General features: G+C 43.4%; 1 protein-coding gene across 2 annotated transcripts in view; it reads right to left on the reverse strand.

Annotated features, from left to right (window-relative positions):
• LOC141148190 (cysteine-rich protein 1-like) overlaps positions 1 to 19,157 on the reverse strand; it is a 126,194-nt gene that overhangs the window by 35,951 nt on the left and 71,086 nt on the right. The window lies entirely within an intron of this gene.

Raw genomic sequence — 19,157 nt, forward strand, 5'->3', positions numbered from 1 at the left:
CTCCCTCATGCCGTCACTCCCGGAGGAAGCCAAATCACTTTTGGATGATCCCATTACATTACCTGAACTCCAAACTGCATTAAAAAGTTCTAAAACAGGGAAAGCCCCAGGCCCAGACGGCCTCACCACCACTTACTACAAAACTTTTCTACCCTCATTAGGAGGTCACATGATCAGACTTTATAACGACCTGGGCGTGGGGGGTGGGTTCCACAGAGCCACACTACAGGCACAGATTTCAGTTATCCCGAAAGAAGGTAAAGATCCAGGCCTATGCGGTTCTTACCGCCCAATTTCCCTCCTGAATACAGACCTAAAACTCTTCACAAAAATCATCGCTACAAGACTCCAACAACACCTTCCCTCGCTTATTCATTTAGACCAGGTAGGCTTTGTCCCGACGAGAGAAGCCAGGGACAACACGACTAAAATCCTTAATTTACTACATATCGCAAACAGCACTAAAATCCCGTGCGTGTTCCTCGGGACAGACGCCGAAAAGGCTTTCGACCGAGTTAGCTGGCAATTTATGTTCGCAACGTTGAGACACATAGGACTGGGAGACAAAATGTTAAACTGGGTAACTGCGGCCTACCTGAACCCAACAGCGGTAGTCCGGGCTAATGGGGTAATGTCCAAGACTTTCCCAATTACGAACGGGACACGCCAAGGTTGTCCACTATCGCCCTTGCTCTTCGCACTATCCCTGGAACCCTTCTTATGTCACGTCAGGCTTAATCCCGACATCTCAGGGGTAGAAACCGACAGGGAGCAATTCAAAGTTTCCACATATGCGGATGAATTGATGTTTTCCCTTACAAAACCCACCATCTCGCTCCCTAGCCTTATGAAAAATTTCCACACTTACGGGCAACTAGCTAATTTGAAGATTAACTTCAGCAAGTCTGAGGCGATGGGTATAGGAATCCCCCAATCTCAAATCCCACACCTCCAATCCAGCTTCCACTTTAAATGGACATCTACAGCACTAAAGTACTTGGGCACGCAAATACCCCCGAAGCTCTCCCAGCTATATAAGCTCAACTTTCCGCCCCTTTTGAATAAGGTTAAACAACTTCTGGTCAAGTGGGGCAGCGGTTTACATTCCTGGTTTGGCCGATGTAGCATTCTCAAAATTTTGATCCTACCCAAATTCTTATACATCATGCAAGCCATACCAATACGCATTCCAGTAGACTACTTTAACCAGGTGAGAACAGCCTTCACTCATTTCCTTTGGGCGGGGAAGAAACCGCGTCTACACCGGAGAATCCTCACATTGCCTAAGCTCAATGGGGGCCTGGCGATGCCAGATCTTCAAACTTACTACAGAGCGACCCACCTGAGTAGACTCATTGATTGGTGCCGCCACACAAACACCAAATTATGGACAAGACTTGAGCAGGCACAAAGTGAGATTCCCTTACACAGGGCTCCGTGGTGTCACGCCTCCCTCCCAACAGAAATCACACGCCATCCGCTAATAGGTAACACATCACGGGTTTGCTCACAATTGATCCATTCCACCCCCCACTTCTCACATAACTCACCACTCAGACCCATATTGGGTAATCCTCAGTTCCAACCAGGACTACAAGATAGGAAATTTCTGAAACTGAGAGAAGAGGGTTTGTACCAAGCATCACACTTTAGCACCTTGGGGAGGTGGAAAACGCTATCGGAACTCACTGACCCAGAAGGACAGTTCTGCTTAGATTTTCTCAGAGCTCTACAGCTACACCACTTTTTAAATATCCTCCCACCACCACAGGAGACTAATCAAACCCTCACAACCATGGAAGTGCATTGTTCAGAGACAGGAGACCTACCACACGTTCTCTCACTTACCTACAAACTGCTTATTACACCACCGGGGGATTACAAGGCTCATAGTCTCACCAGATGGGAAAAAGAACTAAATTGCACCTTCACAACCAAAAAAAGGCAACAAATCTTAATTTTCACTCACAAGTCTTCTATTTGCTCCAAAATCCAGGAAACGAATGATAAAATTCTCACACATTGGTACAGAACACCTACACTACTTAAATCAATCTTCCCCTCCACGACAGATATCTGCTGGAGATGCCAGGAAGAAAGGGGTACACTCATCCATATCTTCTGGTCCTGCTCTCGGATCCAGATCTTCTGGAGAGAAGTACGCCAAATAATCCAAAAATTCACTGACCGCGTAATACCTGAGGACCCAGCTTACTTCCTTTTGCACGCCACCGATATACCCGCCCGATCCTATAAGAAATAAATTATAAGGCATCTACTGGACGCAGCGAAAGCATGTATCCCTTCATTCTGGAAATCCGCTCAAACACCACCCATAGCCTTTTGGCTTCAAAAAGTCGAAGAAATAAACCAGATGGAGGACTTAATCCTCACCAGCCTAAACAGGCAAGAGAAATACTCCAAAACCTGGCAGCTCTGGAACATTTTCAAATACTCGGAAGAGGGGAAAATGACTCCATTTCACACCGGATGGTTAGAAACGGAGACCCACTAACGCCAGCTCAACTCCATCTCTGTGGACTGTCACCCTGATTCCCCCCCCCACCACTCCCTATCCCCCAACTTCCCTCCCCCCCTCCCTCCCTTACCTCTCCCACTTTTCCACCCCCCCACCACCCCCTTCCCTCCCTCCTACCTCACTTACCTGTTTCTACTCTGACTTTTCTCAGCTGATATTCTTCTTTCTCTATCTTTTCACAATATAAAAGGGACAGAGAATCGTTCACGAAAGGAATATTATCTCTAGAAATATCCATATTCTAAAACAGGGTATACAACTAGATAGAGAACAAGGACAAACAGCTCCCATACTTATGATCTCTGAATATAATATATAAGTTACTCACACTAATACCCTGTTACATATTATACGAGGTTTATAGTAAGATTGAACAGATGACTTTGCTTAACACGTTCGCATTTCATAACTGTATGTGAATAACTGCTATCAATGTTGTTAATACAGCTATACCATGTTATGCATATCCCGGTGAACCGGTTTTCTGACACAAATAAATAATTTTGAAAAAAGAAACTGATTTTGAGTCTACCTGCTATTTTTTGTATGTCTCAGAATGGAGGGGGGGCCCCAAGAAAATGTTTGCCCAGGGCCCAATCAAAATTAAAGATGGCCCTGATTCTGTCGCTGCTGACCCTTGATCTCTGCCTCACTTAGCACTGAACTCTGAACTGAGCCTTAGTACTGACCTCTGTCTCCACCTCAATTAGCACTGACCTCTGAACTCTACCTCACTTAGTACTGACCCCTAACCTCTGCCGCACTTAGCACTGACCTCTGAACTCGGCCTCATTTAGCTATGACCTCTGCCTCACTTAGTATTGACCCCTAAACTCTGCCTCATTTAGTACTGACCTCTGAAATCTGCATCACCTAGCACTGACCTTTGAAATCTGTAGTAAGTGATGCAGAGCTCAGAAGTGACTTAGAGGTCAGTAGTAAGTGAAGCAGAGTTCAAGGGTTAGTAGTAATTAACAGAGAGTTCAGAGGTCAGTAGTAATTGACAATCAGCTTGGCTTTCAGATTAATGCAGTGTGATTTTCCTGCAGCATGGGTGCAGCCCAGTGTACCCATGGTTTTCATGTAGGTTAGCTTTGCAATAGACTTCTATTATGTCCCATGGTTTTGATGTACTTTCTAAAAGCGCACCAAAACCATGCTTTCATTTTTTTTGTTTCACAAAGTACACCAAAACCATGAGATATATTAGAAGTCTATGGCAAACCACAGCTAACCCACATGAAAACCGCATGTACACTGCACTGCACCCATGGTGTGGGAAAGACACACTGTATCAGTGTAAAAGCGCCCTACTAGGGGGGAGGAGGACCAAAAGCATATTTTATGGATACAGGTTTTTGTTTTATTTAACCACATCCAATTAAACCTCTCCCACTGTAAACACAATTTGGCCACACCCACCATCCATCGTGGCTTTGAGCTTTGGTGTGCACACCCTAATGCAACAGGCTGCGCACACCTTGAGTAGGCTACATGGGGAAGTGACACCCAAGATACTTAGCTTATTGTTAGACAAAAGCCAATAATAATCTGTAGGCTACACGGGGAAGTGGTACGCAAGACACAAAGCTTATTGTTAGACAGAAGCTAGTAATAATGTGTAGGCCGTATCGAGAAGTGACACCCAAGATATTTAGCTGATTATTAGACAGAAGCCAGTAGCAATATAAAGGCTACAGGGGGAAGTGACACCCAAGATACTTATATTATTGTTAGACAGATGCCAGTAATATTGTGTGGACTATATGAAGAATCCCATTTAAATGCTCAATGCATTTAAATGGGATCTTTTGGGAGCATTTAAATGGTATGCATCAAAATCACTTCCTAAAAGAAAAATGACCGTGCACCCCCCCCCACAACCTCCCCCTACAGCATTCCTGTCTGTCTGTTGGGACAGGGGGAGAACATGGCTATGTAAGTATTCATGTTTGGGGGGGGGGGGATATTTTATGTGTAGAAATTGTCACTTTGCCCTGAATGGTAATGCAGTGTCTGAATTTTGAATTGGATCTTACTCTGGTTGGCTGTATAATCTCAAACTACTCATATGATGGTGGCAGATTATTAAAAAAAAATGATATTTCCAAGTACAGGGAGTGTAATGTATTTAAACTGATTTACAAGAGTATTTGAAAATGTTCGCACAATATAATGTGTGAATATTCGCTTCAATTATCCAATCATATGTAAAGAAAAACTTTACTTACTGTATCTGCACGGAAATGGATATTTGAAGTGAATCTGCATGGATTGATTGAACATTTTCAATCCTTTACTGAATTAGCCTCACTGCATATAAATGTTTCATATTGTTAAATTAAACCTTTATTAACCTCTTCCTGCCTATGGTATATATGCAATGATATATACAGTATTTACATATATGCTGCCTCTCGACAGGTGGGCTTTAACGCAGAGAGGCCGCATATATGCAGCCCTGTATAAACACTTTTCTGCGCTGAGAGCACTCCCAGCACAGTCACGGGTGGGCACCGAAAATCTCCCGATGCATTCTTGTGATTGGGAGCTTTCCGATTATGTGACTGATGACAGCCAATCATAACGGTCACATGACCCGAATGTGTCCTGGCATTTAGAAGCTCTTAAAGCGGTAGTAGGAAGAGTTTAATAGCAATACAAAGTCTGCCATTGCTGATCACCCTTTGATGAATAGTCTAAAGACTTGTGTAGCACAATCTACCTTAGATAGGTAGGTGCTAGTGTAGGGTTTTGTGTAAGCTGCCAGCGCAGGTAAATTTAAGCAGGCCTATGCTGTGAGCTGGGCCTGTTTGTTTGATCTGGGGGCAAGGGAGTGGTTTAGTATAGCAGTAGGTGACCGACATGTACTTCAGCTCTTGGGCGCCTCCTCTGTTTCCAGGGAGAATGTTCTGGAAAAAGGGCAGGGCAGAGAGCAGGAGTGACATGGGGTGCATGTGAGGAGCTCTGACCAATCCCCAACTAGGATTGGCAGGGGGCAGGCCTCCTACATATACCCATGGTCAGCCTGCTGGGGGAGGAGTTGTCGGCTGGGTGAACTGGATGATGGAGTGTTAGACTGTAATGTCTGAGGGAACCCCCTTTCTGGGGGGGGGGATGTACCTCAGGCGGGGAGCTCGGGAGCTGGGAGGTAGCCTCTCCTTACACAGTCAGAGAGGTGTCATGGAACAGGAGCTGGAGGAGACAGTTGGTCCGCACGTCCAGAGTAAAGTAATTCAGGAAGGATCCAGGGCAGGTATCGGTGAGTGGAAAGTACAGTGGAATGATCTGGAAGAGACATGCCAGGGGAGCTGGATGTAGAGCCAGAGGGAGAGACTATGGGAGTTTGTGTAAAAGTCGCTGCAGCCAGGAGGGTGGGCAGGATTTGCAAGTCGAACTTGCTGGGATCAGTAGTCCATCTACATTTATTCTTCTCAAGTAAATTGGTTGCTACCACAAAGGGGTACTGCAGGCCCAGGCCTACAAAGGGCCATCAAGTAAAAGCACTGGGACTTATTCAGAGTGAGGCTTAGTCATGTTCTGATGGTGTGACAGGATTACTAAAATTGGACAGTGAAGTAACGTGCTGGAGGAAGTGAGCTGGAATAAGTGTTCTGAGGTAAAAGTCTGTCAAGTTTAGGGTCAGCCATCTTGTTCTGCTGAGAAGTGTGACGCAGTTAGTTTTAATCCACAAAGTACAATTTATCCTATTTTCATCCCATGTCCCTTTTCCCCAAACAAGTTCAATCCTCTAATAAAAATAACAAAACAAAAAAACAAGCAAGAGACTGTTCTTTGAGTGAGAAGTGTGTCTAATGGATGTCTGGCAGCAGGGTGAAATGTGTGGATGCTGTAACATGTAGCAACCCCGCTGGGTCATTGCTACACTTGCTAAGCTGACATTTTTTTTATTAACTGAAGAGCACTGACGTTTAAAACTTTTTTTTAGCATCCCCACAGGACCCCCTGGACTCTGGAGCCTCAGGCTTCTGCCTGTTCTTCCCTTACGATACTGAGTCACTGCATATAAACATTTGGTTGTAGGGTCCTCTTAGTTCATTTAATTGTTTTGTGTTCACAAGTTGGCTGAAATTCATAGAAGATTTGTATTAATGTGGCATGAAAGTAGAGCATCTAGTGCAGAGATTACATTGCCATTGTTTATGTCAAATTTCTGCCAAACTTTTTGTTTCCACCTCTACTGAATTCTCCATAAAAAAAAAAAAAAATCCAGAGAGCGGTGTTTGCTTGCAAAGACAGAATGTGCAGGCCTTGTAGTTTGAGCCACTCAAGAGATTTAGGAAAGCAGTACATAATTTCACTCTCCAACTCCTACTAAAAAAACTATAATATAAAATATTTCTACATGAATTGTCGTACATTGTGTGCTAGCATAATTAATAGTTTCCATGTGCTGTGGATTATAGTCTTCTAAATTAACATGTGGGCTCAGCAGGCAGAAGTCTCAGGCAGAGATTATTAATGTATGTGCCTATAATTAGCTAATCGGTTAGGTTAGAAGGTTTTCTTTATTTTTCCTTTCAATAAAATTGTATTTAAATTTCCTGTTTACAATATAGGAAGAAAGCCACAATGGCCAGAATCAACACAAAAGCTATTTACAATACACTAGGTTGTGGATCTAATACAGGGGCAGAACATAAAAATGTAAGATAAACCAACGAGATAAAAAAAGTTCAGTAATTGCAATTATTCTTATTAAAACATAATCATGGATAACCTGAGTAGTGATGGGTGAATGTGCTTGGATTCAATTCACAGGCACAATCTGCGTGAACTTGTCCGAAAACCTATAAATTGCAAACCTCATTAAAGTCAATAGATGTAAAATCTTGAAAATCAGTTCTTTTCATTTTCAAGACTAATAGACAAAGAATTATCAACCAAAGGAAGGATGCTAGGCACTGCCATGTCAAAAGTGACTGCATGCCATATGCCATCATAAAAAACCCAAACATTTATTTAAATGCTGTCTCTTAATAAGGCTTAAAGTGAAACAATAAATATTTACAATTTCTTCAAATAGCATGCTTTGGGGTGCCTTAAAGACAGCATTACAACAGTACACACCCCGCATTTAGGGTGTAACGTGTTTTCAAGCAACCCCTTCCCCCTCCCTGTGAAGGTGTGCAGATCCCTGTGAATGAATGAACTGCAAGTCCCGCGTGCTACCCTGGCAGAAGGTCTTGTAGTTCTCAATGGAATATGAGTGCAGTAATCAGCGCACTCATCAGCACACTCATAGGTTGTTGACATTTCATCCAGCTCTGCAACTGAAAGCCCATACAGAGGTATGGCAAAGAGCTGTAGCAAGTGTTTGCAGAAGCCTGACATTGCACCCGCAATCCACTGATCACGGGCACAATGCTATGCAGGCTCCTGTCAAAAAAAAAAAAAAAAAAATGACCATTTTTTTCTGCAAAAACATGTGCATATAATATTTTTTTAAAGGAGAACTTAGCCTTTAAACCTGTCTATAAGGTGGCGCCTCTGTAAGATGTACTAAAGCAAAGTTGTCAAACAAATGGCATAGGGAGCTAGGGCCTGCCCTGGGGTTCCAATTCACAAATTAAAAAAATATACAGTTTATTGGGGGGGCAGCTCTTTTTTTTTTTAATGTTTATTTAAGGAATGCGGTTTGTACAGAGTGACAGAATAACATACAGTCAGGTCCATAAATATTGGGATATCTACACAATTTTAATCTTTTTGGCTCTATACACCACCACAATGGATTTGAAATGAAACGAACAAGATGTACTTTAACTGCAGACTTTCAGCTTTAATTTGAGGGTATTTACATCCAAATCAGGTGAACTATAAAGGATTGGGGAGTATATAGCAAGGACTACTCCAAACAATCCCTACCTCCCCATCAAAAAATATGTGGACTATTACGGTACCCCTCAGAAACATACATTGTAGATAAAAATTTCAATTTATTAAATTACAAATCATAAAATGTATATATAAATACAGTTTAACAACAAGGCAACTTAGGGATTGTTGCAAGACAACATATATTCTAAAATAACAGTGCATAGAGCCCGCATGAGTAAATGAAGGCCAGATGATGTATTTAAGGACGTGAACCTCAACAGTTTCGCGGCAGGTGCTGCTTCCTCAGGAGACGTCCAAATATAGCATCTAGAAAGGTAAGACAATCAAGATTACATAACTATATTTACACATGGTATATAGCAATAATGCAAAGTCATACTGTAAAACATAAAATTGGAGTAATTCAACTTGTGTAAGCACACTCACCAACCATTGGCCTGTCAGACAAGGACGGCACTTGTGAGATGCCCAAATCGGGCATTCCCCCTGGGGCGAGCACGGGGGGCTGACAAGACAGGCTGATGTAAAAAAGGAGGATGTGTAATATTAAGTATTGGTTTAGGGTGTATACTAAAATGAGACGTACTCCACCGTAGTGTGTGGGAAAAGAAAGGAAAGGAAGGAAAGGGAAAAGGGGTAAAAGGAGGGGGGGAAAGGGGAGGGAAAAAGGGGGAACAGGGAATGGGGAAAGGGAGGAAATAGGAAGAGATAAGGGGCGGGAAAGGACCAGGGAAAGAAGGGAAGGGAAAAAGAGGAAGGGAATAGGAAAGAGAAGGGGGGGAGGGGGAAGAAGGGGGGGAGGGGAAAAGGGATGGGGGGAAGGGGGGAGGGGAAAAGGGATGGGGGGAAGGGGGAAGGGGGCAAAAAAATGGGAAAGAGGGGAAGGGGAGGTGGGAGGTAAGAAATAGAGAACGCTGGGGTGAATAGAAGTTACCATCCACCGCTGTGGGACACCCAGGGAGCGATGTAACCACTGGTAATCAATTGATTGATACCTACCAAGTCTGTAGACAGAGAGGTAATAGTTTTTAATGGCACCCGGGAGTAAGCACTGGTTTCCAGCAGCAACAAGGAAATGGCTGAAAGACAATAGGGCAAGGGAAAGCCCATAAGGTATATAAAGTATATAAAGTAGTGCCTGAGAGACTCTCCTCAATCTGTCTGGGGTCTGCTGCAATGGTGGAGCCCACCAGGGTGGGACTCCGCAATGAAACAATACACCATCCACCCAGAGGAGTGAGGAGACCTGGCAAATATAACTAGATGTCGAAATACAACTTACTATAAACCTGTTGGTCGATTGGATGCCTGGGTGTCAGCTGTCTGCACATAGGCAGTCATTGAGGCTGCCTTAAAAACCCCCAACCCGGAATGACGTGCAGCGCTGTATGCATCAAGCGCTGACGTCACCGGGTCCGATTTTTCTCTATTGCGCATGCGTGGACTTGTGCCGCGCGTGCGCATAGCCCTATGATTCGGGACCCTGTGATGCGTCACCATCAGGGAAGCAGGGGGAGGGGCCATCCAATGGGGGAGCCCGGCCACTGCTGGGGAGTCGCATGCTCACCACCGGGGGGAGAATGAACTCCTCACGCCGTCACAGATGGCTGGAGAGTGATAATGGTGCACAGGTAATCAATCAAGGATAAAAGTCCGGTGAACAGCGCGTCTGGCTGGGGTAGAAAAACACTGAATAACCCAGCGAGAACACTGCCACCCCGACAACTGAATACACAATATGCTAGTTCATTACATTGACAGAGCAGTAATTGCAGAATGACAATATAATTTCATATGCCAACTGTCAATTAACAATGATTGTATAAAAGAAATCAAGAAAAATTGCACAGAACCAAATTGCACATAAGTGGGACATAACATACCAATGATACAGTTGGGACAAATGGTCCAAAAAGGGGAACACTAGGAAAAAGATTGTTTTAAAGTTCTTAAAGGGCCACCCACCAGTTATAGAAAGTGTTTGTAGGTATGTGCCTCATTGAGGCCTGGAGGCATGAGAGCATTAAGTTGTTCAATCCAAAACGATTTCCGTTTTAGGATTTTGCGGTCCCAATCACCTCCTCTAGGGTCTTCTGGGATTACGTCCAAAACAAGAAATTTGACATAATCAGGGTTAAATCTGTGATGGATCACCGTTGTGAGCTTGCCATTGGTGGAGGCATACAAGTGATCCCCCAGCCTTTGCCGTAGTTCCCTGATGGTCTTGCCTACGTAAAAGGCCTTGCAGGCACAGACCATCAGACCATGATTGATTTCATTTATACAATCATTGTTAATTGATAGTTGGCATATGAAATTATATTGTCATTCTGCAATTACTGCTCTGTCAATGTAATGAACTAGCACATTGTGTATTCAGTTGTCGGGGTGGCAGTGTTCTCGCTGGGTTATTCAGTGTTTTTCTACCCCAGCCAGACGCGCTGTTCACCGGACTTTTATACTTGATTGATTACCTGTGCACCATTATCACTCTCCAGCCATCTGTGATGGCGTGAGGAGTTCATTCTCCCCCCCGGTGGTGAGCATGCAACTCCCCAGCAGTGGCCAGGCTCCCCCATTGGATGGCCCCTCCCCCTGCTTTCCTGACGGTGACGCATCATAGCGTCCCGAATGATAGGGCTATGCGCATGCGTGGCACAAGTCCACGCATGCGCAATAGAGGAGAGTCGGACCCGGTGACATCGAACGCTTGACGCATACAGCGCTGCACGTCATTCCGGGTTGGGGGTTTTTCTCAATGGCTGCCTATGTGGAGACAGCTGACACCCGGGCATTTCGACATCTAGTTATATTTGCCAGGTCTCCTCACTCCTCTGGGTGGATGGTGCATTGCTTCATTGCGGAGTCCCACCCTGGTGGGCTCCACCGTTGCAGCAGACCCCAGACAGATTGAAGAGATTCTCTCAGGCACTACTTTATATACTTTATATACCTTATGGGCTTTCCCTTGCCCTATTGTCTTTCAGCCATCTCCTTGTTGCTGCTGGGAACCAGTGCTTACTCCCGGGTGCCATTAAAAACTATTACCTCTCTGTCTACAGACTTGGTAGGTATCAATCAATTGATTACCAGTGGTTACATCACTCCCTGGGTGTCCCACAGCGGTGGATGGTAACTTCTATTCACCCCAGCGTTCTCTATTTCCTACCTCCCACCTCCCCTTCCCCTCTGTCCCCCCTTTTCCCCCCTTTCCCCCCTCTTTCCTTCCCCCCTTCCCCCTTTCCTCCCCCCTTTCCCCCTTCCCTTTTCCCCTCCCCCCTCTCCCCCCTTCTTTCCCCCTTTCCCCCCCCTTCTCTTTACTATTTCCTTTCCTCTTTTTCCTTTCCCTTCTTTCCCTGGTCCCCCCCTTATCTCTTCCTATATCTTCCCTTTCCCCATTCCCTGTTCCTCCTTTTTCCCTCCCCTTCCCCCCCTCTTTTTACCCCTTTTCCCCTTTCCTTCCTTTCCTTTCTTTTCCCACACACTACGGTGGAGTACATCTCATTTTAGTATACACCCTAAACCAATACTTAATATTACACATCCTCCTTTTTTACATCAGCCTGTCTTGTCAGCCCCCCGTGCTCGCCCCAGGGGGAATGCCCGATTTGGGCGTCTCACAATTGCCATCCTCATCTGACAGGCCAATGGTTGGTGAGTGTGCTTACACAACTTGAATTACTCCAATTTTATGTTTTATGATTTGCATTATTGCTATATACCATGTGTAAATATAGTTATGTAATCTTGATTGTCTTACCTTTCTAGATGCTATATTTGGACGCCTCCTGAGGAAGTGGCATCTGCCGTGAAACTGTTGAGGCTAACATCCTTAAATACATCATCTGGCCTTCATTTACTCATGCGGGCTCTATGCACTGATATTTTAGAATATATGTTGTCTTGCAACAATCCCTAAGTTGCCTTGTTGTCAAACTGTATTTATATATACATTTTATGATTTGTAATTTAATAAATTGAAATTTTTATCTACATTGTATGTTTCTCATGGGGTACCGTAATAGTCCACCGTAATTTTTTGATGGGGAGGTAGGGATTGTTTGAAGTAGTCCTTGCTATATACTCCCCAATCCTTTATAGTTTCAGCACTTTTAGGATGATGATACCCGTAAATTGAATAACCCCCAGTCTCAACCTTTGTGGCAACATTCCGTTATTCAAATCAGGTGAACAGTGTAGGAATTACAACAGTTTGTATATGTGCCTCCCACTTTTTAAGGGACCAAAAGTAATGGGACAATTGGCTGCTCAGCTGTTCCATGGCCAGGTGTGTGTTATTCCCTCATTAGCCCATTTACAAGGAGCAGATAAAAGGTCCAGAGTTCATTTCAAGTGTGCTATTTGCATTTGGAATCTGTTGCTGTCAACTCTCAATATGAGATCCAAAGAGCTGTCACTATCAGTGAAGCAAGCCATCATTAGGCTGAAAAAACAAACCCATCAGAGAGATAGCAAAAACATTAGGTGTGGCCAAATCAACTGTTTGGAACATCCCTAAAAAGAAAGAATGCACCGGTGAGCTCAGCACCACCAAAAGACCCGGAATACCACGGAAAACAACTGTGGTGGATGACCGAAGAATTCTTTCCCTGGTGAAGAAAACACCCTTTACAACAGTTGGCCAGATCAAGAACACTCTCCAGGAGGTAGGTGTATGTGTGTCAAAGTCAACAATCAAGAGATTGTTTTTTAAGAGAAAGAAGTGGAATGTTATGCAATGGCCAAGTCAATCACCTGACCTGAATCTGATTGAGCATGCATTTCACTTGCTGAAGACAAAACTGAAGGGAAAATACCCCAAGAACAAGCAGGAACTGAAGACAGTTGCAGTAGAAGCCTGACAGAGCATCACCAGGGATGAAACCCAGCGTCTGGTGATGTCTATGCGTTCCAGACTTCAGGCTGTAATTGACTGCAAAGGATTTGCAACCAAGTATTAAAAAGTGAAAGTTTGATGGATGATTGGTAATCTGTCCCATTACTTTTGGTCCCTTAAAAAGTGGGAGGCACATGTACAAACTGTTGTAATTCCTACACCGTTCACCTGATTTAGATGTAAATACCCTCAAATTAAAGCTGAAAGTTTGCAGTTAAAGCACATCTTGTTTGTCCCAATATTTATGGACCTGACTGTACATGTCATGGACCTGACTGTACATGTCATCCTACGAAAATCAATAATGAGTAATAAAAATAACTCTTCAAAGAAGTCTACCTAGATTAAGGAGGAAACAGGCATGGTTCCATAGCCATTATGTTAAATCAGGAGTCTGGGTCTAATGACTCCACAGCAATTGCAACCTGTAATTCAACCTAAACAGTAGAGGGAACCTCCAATTCTAAAATATGGTTAGTTTTATTAGGCCTATATAGACCAATGATTAAAGGCATAAAGGTAAGAGAGAGACAACCTGAGAGTTAAAGTGAACTTTCCCTATTTGGCAGGAACCGAACCATTGTACTTTGGAGGACTAGACTTGAGTAATGTACCTCATATACTATGTGACTCTTGGTCCTGGTTTCGCAGGAGCAATATCAGAGGATTAGTGCAATCCAAAGGAATTTTCTCTTTAATAGGAAAACAGAGTGGGTGACACCACGGGTGTCAAAGGGAAAAATAGAGACAAAAAGTAAAGGAGAATTGGTAGGGGGGAGGCAGGTGGGGAGGGGGGGTAAAGGATTCTGGCAGGGTCGACGCCCCCATGCTTCAATTTCTCCTAAAACAGGTTATGTAAATGTAAGACTTGTATTCGTCTGAGAATCGGAACAAATTCCAGTGTGTCCAACAAGTACTGTGTTCCACCTCCCTTTCCCCTAGGGCAGCTGTGAGATGCTCCATCCACTGTATATCGCCCACCCTAGCAAACCATTGTGATACTACAGGTGGAGATTGTTGCTTCCATACACTGGGGACGCATGCCCTGGCTGCATTCAGGAGGCGTTTCAGTAGGGATTTGCGATATCGCTTACAAGACATGGGAGTTAGGTTTAAGAGTACTGCTGCCGAATTATCTTCAAGGGAGACATCCGTGATCTTGTGAATGATCTGCAATACCTGCCTCCAGAAAAGGGTTAATTCTGGGCATTCCCAGAAAATGTGAAGTAGCGTGCCAGTTTGGTTACGGCATCTCCAACAAAGGGGGCTATGTCCTGGGAATATTGACGCTAATACAGGCGGTGTCCTGTACCATCGCATCAAAATCTTGTAGATGATCTCTTGATATTTGCTACACAAGGATGACTTATGTGCAAACAGGAGGATGTGGTTCTTTTGCTCTTCATTGAATGTAATGTTAAGATCTCTCTCCCACTTCCTCAAGTATGGGGGGGTCATGTTGAGATATGTGGGCAAGTAAGATAATATAGGAATGAGAAAGAGATTTCCGTATAGGTTCATCTCCCAGGCACAAATCTTCAAAGGGCGTTGGCTGCCTACGAAAACAGCTGTTATCAGGAAGAGATCGGATAAAGTGTGAAAGTTGAGAAATCTTCCACCTACCCAAGATAGATAAATTAAGGGTAGGATATAGGCCTGCGGGGTCCACCAAGAAAAGAGGAGGCTCTAACCATTCTTTATTCCAGGTGGAGCTGAAAGCACCTGTCCGAAAGACCTGGTGTAAAGTCTGGGTGCCCAATTATGGGTGTTAATTGGGAGGGGAAACTTACCGCTCCTGCTATCCTGAAATATCTGTGAAGCTCCTGTAGGGTGGGTTCGATTAATGGATGTGGGGAGGCAAATCGAGAAAAACGAGATCCACTCCAAGGTAGACCCGCTAGGGGATTTGGCACCAATTCCTGTTTCAGGCGGACCCACAGTTTATGTGGTAAATGTTTGCACCAGTCCACAACTCTGTTCATGTGGACTGCTGTGTAATACAGGGTGGGGTCGGGGAGGCCTACCCCTCCTTTGAGTTTTGGGAGCTGTAGTAGTGATCTCCTAAGCTGCGATGGCTTGCCCTGCCAAACGTAGTTAATGAAAATTGAGCATAGCTTGCGAAAGAAGCTCTGTGGTATCCTAACTGGTAATGTTTCCAAGAGGTAGAGCAGCCTTGGCATGACATTCATTTTTAAAATATTGCATCTACCAAACCATGATATTGCCAAGTTCTTCCATCTGCCTAATCTGAGGAAAAACAGTTCAGAAGAGGTTGAAAATTGAGTTGGTAGATGAGGTGTAAATCAGAGGGAATTTTAGTGCCTAGATAATGGATTGCCTGAGGAGTCCATCGGAAGAGAAAGTTGCCACCAAGGCGAGCCTGAGAGCTGGGAAACAGGGAGATGTTGAGTGCTTCAGACTTTTGGAGATTAATTTTAAAATCCGATAAATCACCATATTGGCGTATTTTGGTTAAAAGGACCGGGATGGTGGTATGCGGATCTGAGATGTAGAAGGGGGCAGCTCTTTTAATAAGGCTTCAAGGGCAACATTAAACTTATGCAATTTCCTTAAATAACATGCTTGGGGGATGCTGTAAACCTGCACCTAAACTGACACACCTGTATTATGTGCTAAGGCAAAAGTGACACTTACAAAGAAAATAATACCATTTAAATTGTCGCTAAATGACATTTGCCAGTCTCTTCATTCTGTTTGTAAACAAAGTAGCCAGTGTATTCCTTAATAGCCACACAACACTACCAGGGACATACCAAGGCTACCCCTAAAAAACATTCCAGACCCTTTTCCTTGATGAGGGCCTGATGTAGTTTTGAAGGGGGACCTGTGTGGCAACCTCTCCAAAATCTATCCTGGAAATGGGAAATGGGTGGGGAGGGGTCAGCAAGTGTGCACTCCTTGCTCCTAAAGACAGTTTTCTTTGTTTTTATATTTTACTAAATGCAAATGTATGCACAATAGGTAGATTCATTCTCATTATTTGTTCTGGTGACCAGTGTCAACTGGATAGAAAGAGATTGGAAATCCAAAATTTTGGAGCTGTCACCAGAACAAAAAGTGAAAATTAATATTAAAATGGAGACACCTGCTCTAAAGATTAGCATCTAAGAAAATAATTCCCTAATTTTGTGGAACTTTCCTCTCAATTTCTTCAGCACAAAATAAATAAAAAAGACAAATATATTTATCACTCTGATTGCATTAAAGTAGTAAATGTGAAAGCTTTTATTGGGCTTTGAAGGATTAGTTCACTTTTTAAAAAAAATAAAAAGATGAACTAACACCCTACACCTTCCTCATCCCCCAGGTCCCCGCTGTACTTGCTGGCACTGGCCAATCAAAATAGCTCTGATCCAGGGAGGGTGTTGGGTGATAGTTCACTTTTTCCTGGGGTTCTTATCAATCTTTAACAATTTCCTTATAACAACTTATAGCTCTAGTAAATGAAAACTAAAACAAATCTTCAAGTATTGTGTAAAAAAAAACATATCCAATAGGGGAGGCAGGGAAGGCATGTTATGTCAACTGTGCAGCCAAGTAGCTGGTTTGATAAAGGTTAACCCCTTTACAATGCGCCACCACATATGTGCGGCAGCAAAAGGGTGGGCTTTAACACCCAAGCGGTACACATATGTCCTGTTGGGCAGCTGCTGTTTACGTACTGAGAGTGCACTCATTGTACTCTCGTCAGAAAGACAGAGCTGTTTAGGCAGGCTGTTTTCTGATCATGTGACCACTGTGATTGTGGTCACATGATTGTTGATCCTTTCTGCCCCTCAGGCATTCCAAACTCTTTAAAGGGATGGCGGGATGGGCGGAAAGGGGTTAAAGGGTGACTCCACCTATAATTTTTATGTAATATTAACACCTTTAGGGAGAGTTCAGAAACCAGGGTCCTCCTATTGGTTTACTTTTTTTATTCTTGTTTGGTATTTCTTTATTTAGGGGTGGCAGGTACTCAATTAAATGCATGTTGCATTTTCTTCTAAAGTCTGTGTTAATGAGTCATTCATTCGAATAAACAAGCCCATGACAGAAAAAAAAATCATTCTGATTAGTAAATAGTTATAAACATGTACAAATCTACTAATGCTGCTATCAGATTACCATAATTTACTAAAATCATGTTGCATGGAATGTGGTGTACTGTTGAAATATGAATCTGATTAGTTCCAGTGAATATGTTGTCAACCTGAAGTGTGTGTGCAAATTTTCTGGACACCAACTGTCAGTTTAATGATTTCCATCAAAACCCAAGAGAAAGGTTGGTTTAACTTAGCAATCCAAAAGGTTACAAAAGCTTGATTATGAGTCCCCACTTGGGAACCTGATTAACAGGCTTTGCACTTCTGCCTAAGGTACATATAGAAACTATAATAAAAAAAAAATATTATTCACATTTCCCCAAAGCCACAATGATGAGCAGAAAATGGAAGTAAAATATTCACTCTTATGTCAGCAATTACGCAGTCTGCTCTACAGTCTCTTAACTGAATATGCTAGTTAAATAGGCACTCACTGATGTGCTTCTTACCCACAGGAGTCCTTCTATCAATTAAGTCAAATGCTTTAAAGTATTCAAGATAGAACTTTGGGAAACATGTGTCTGAAGTAGAACATGATCACACAGCATTTAAAGTCATGACCCCAGCAAATAATTGAAATGCTAAAAAAGAGAGAGAAATCGTTCAACTTAGACATAGAACTCCATGTCTTTCTTAAGCTTACATTTGACACAAAGAATTTTCAGATTGTACAAAGTGTATTAATATGTACATGGGGATCTTTAGTGGTGCATAACTAGAGCAGCAAATATTTTTTTAATAGAAATCCATTGAATTAATATTAAAGCTGTCTTTATATAGAAAATGAGTTGAAAGTCATTTAAATGATCCTTTATGTTGTAAGCATTTAGCAAGAAAAATATATATACGTCCCAAAATCCAGCCCAAGGCATAGATGCATTCTCTTTTTCATTTAAAAGATAAGTATGGGATTCTCTTTATTTTGTTAATCATACTTACCTAGGTGGATGTAGCATCGTTCTGATGATGCATCTGTCCCCCGGCAGCATTAACACTGAGATCTGAGCGATCAAACAGCGCCGATTACTCCGTTCTCACAGCTCTGTGAGCAGAGAGCTGGTGGCTGTCAGTCACTGGCTCTCTGCTCTGCCCCCCCGCGCTCACTGGAGCACTGGGCTGTAGAGGGGGTGTGAGTGGCTATCTCAGGCTCTCAATGGCTTGCTGAAAGGCTGAGCCGGGTGCCGGTTCAGGCGTGTGGGTGATTCCGACCATATGGACCGGTTCTGTGATGTCAGCCGACAGCAGGCTTCTGCCTGAAAATGGGTTTACAGGCATGCAGAACGAACTACACTCCTGTGATCCACAGCAGAAGTGCAGCCAAATAAGCTTTGGCTGTACTTCTTCTTTAACCAGTGGGTTGAGCGAAAAAACTGACTAAATTCCCCACACTACACAATCAATCTACTGATTGACTTCTGTACAATCGCCCATTGGATTTTCCCCACTCAATCAGCACTGCAAGCTATAGCCTGCAAAGTTGATCAGTGTATTCTGATGGCAGGGGCGTTTCCCCCCTGTCAAAATACAATATCCCAGTGGGGGGAGACTTTCCCCGCTGTCAAAATACAATATCCCAGCGGGGAGACTTCCCTGTCATCAGAATCCACTGATCAACTTTGCATGTTTTAGCCTGCAGTGCTGACTGAGTGGGGAAAATCCAATGGGGTGGTTGCACGGAAGTCATTCGGTATATCTACTTCTGTACAACTGCAGTACTCATACATGGATCAAAATTTGGTTAGCCCCTACTGAA

This window comes from Aquarana catesbeiana, linkage group LG01 (assembly GCF_042186555.1).
Source record: "Aquarana catesbeiana isolate 2022-GZ linkage group LG01, ASM4218655v1, whole genome shotgun sequence".
Lineage (NCBI taxonomy): Eukaryota > Metazoa > Chordata > Amphibia > Anura > Ranidae > Aquarana > Aquarana catesbeiana.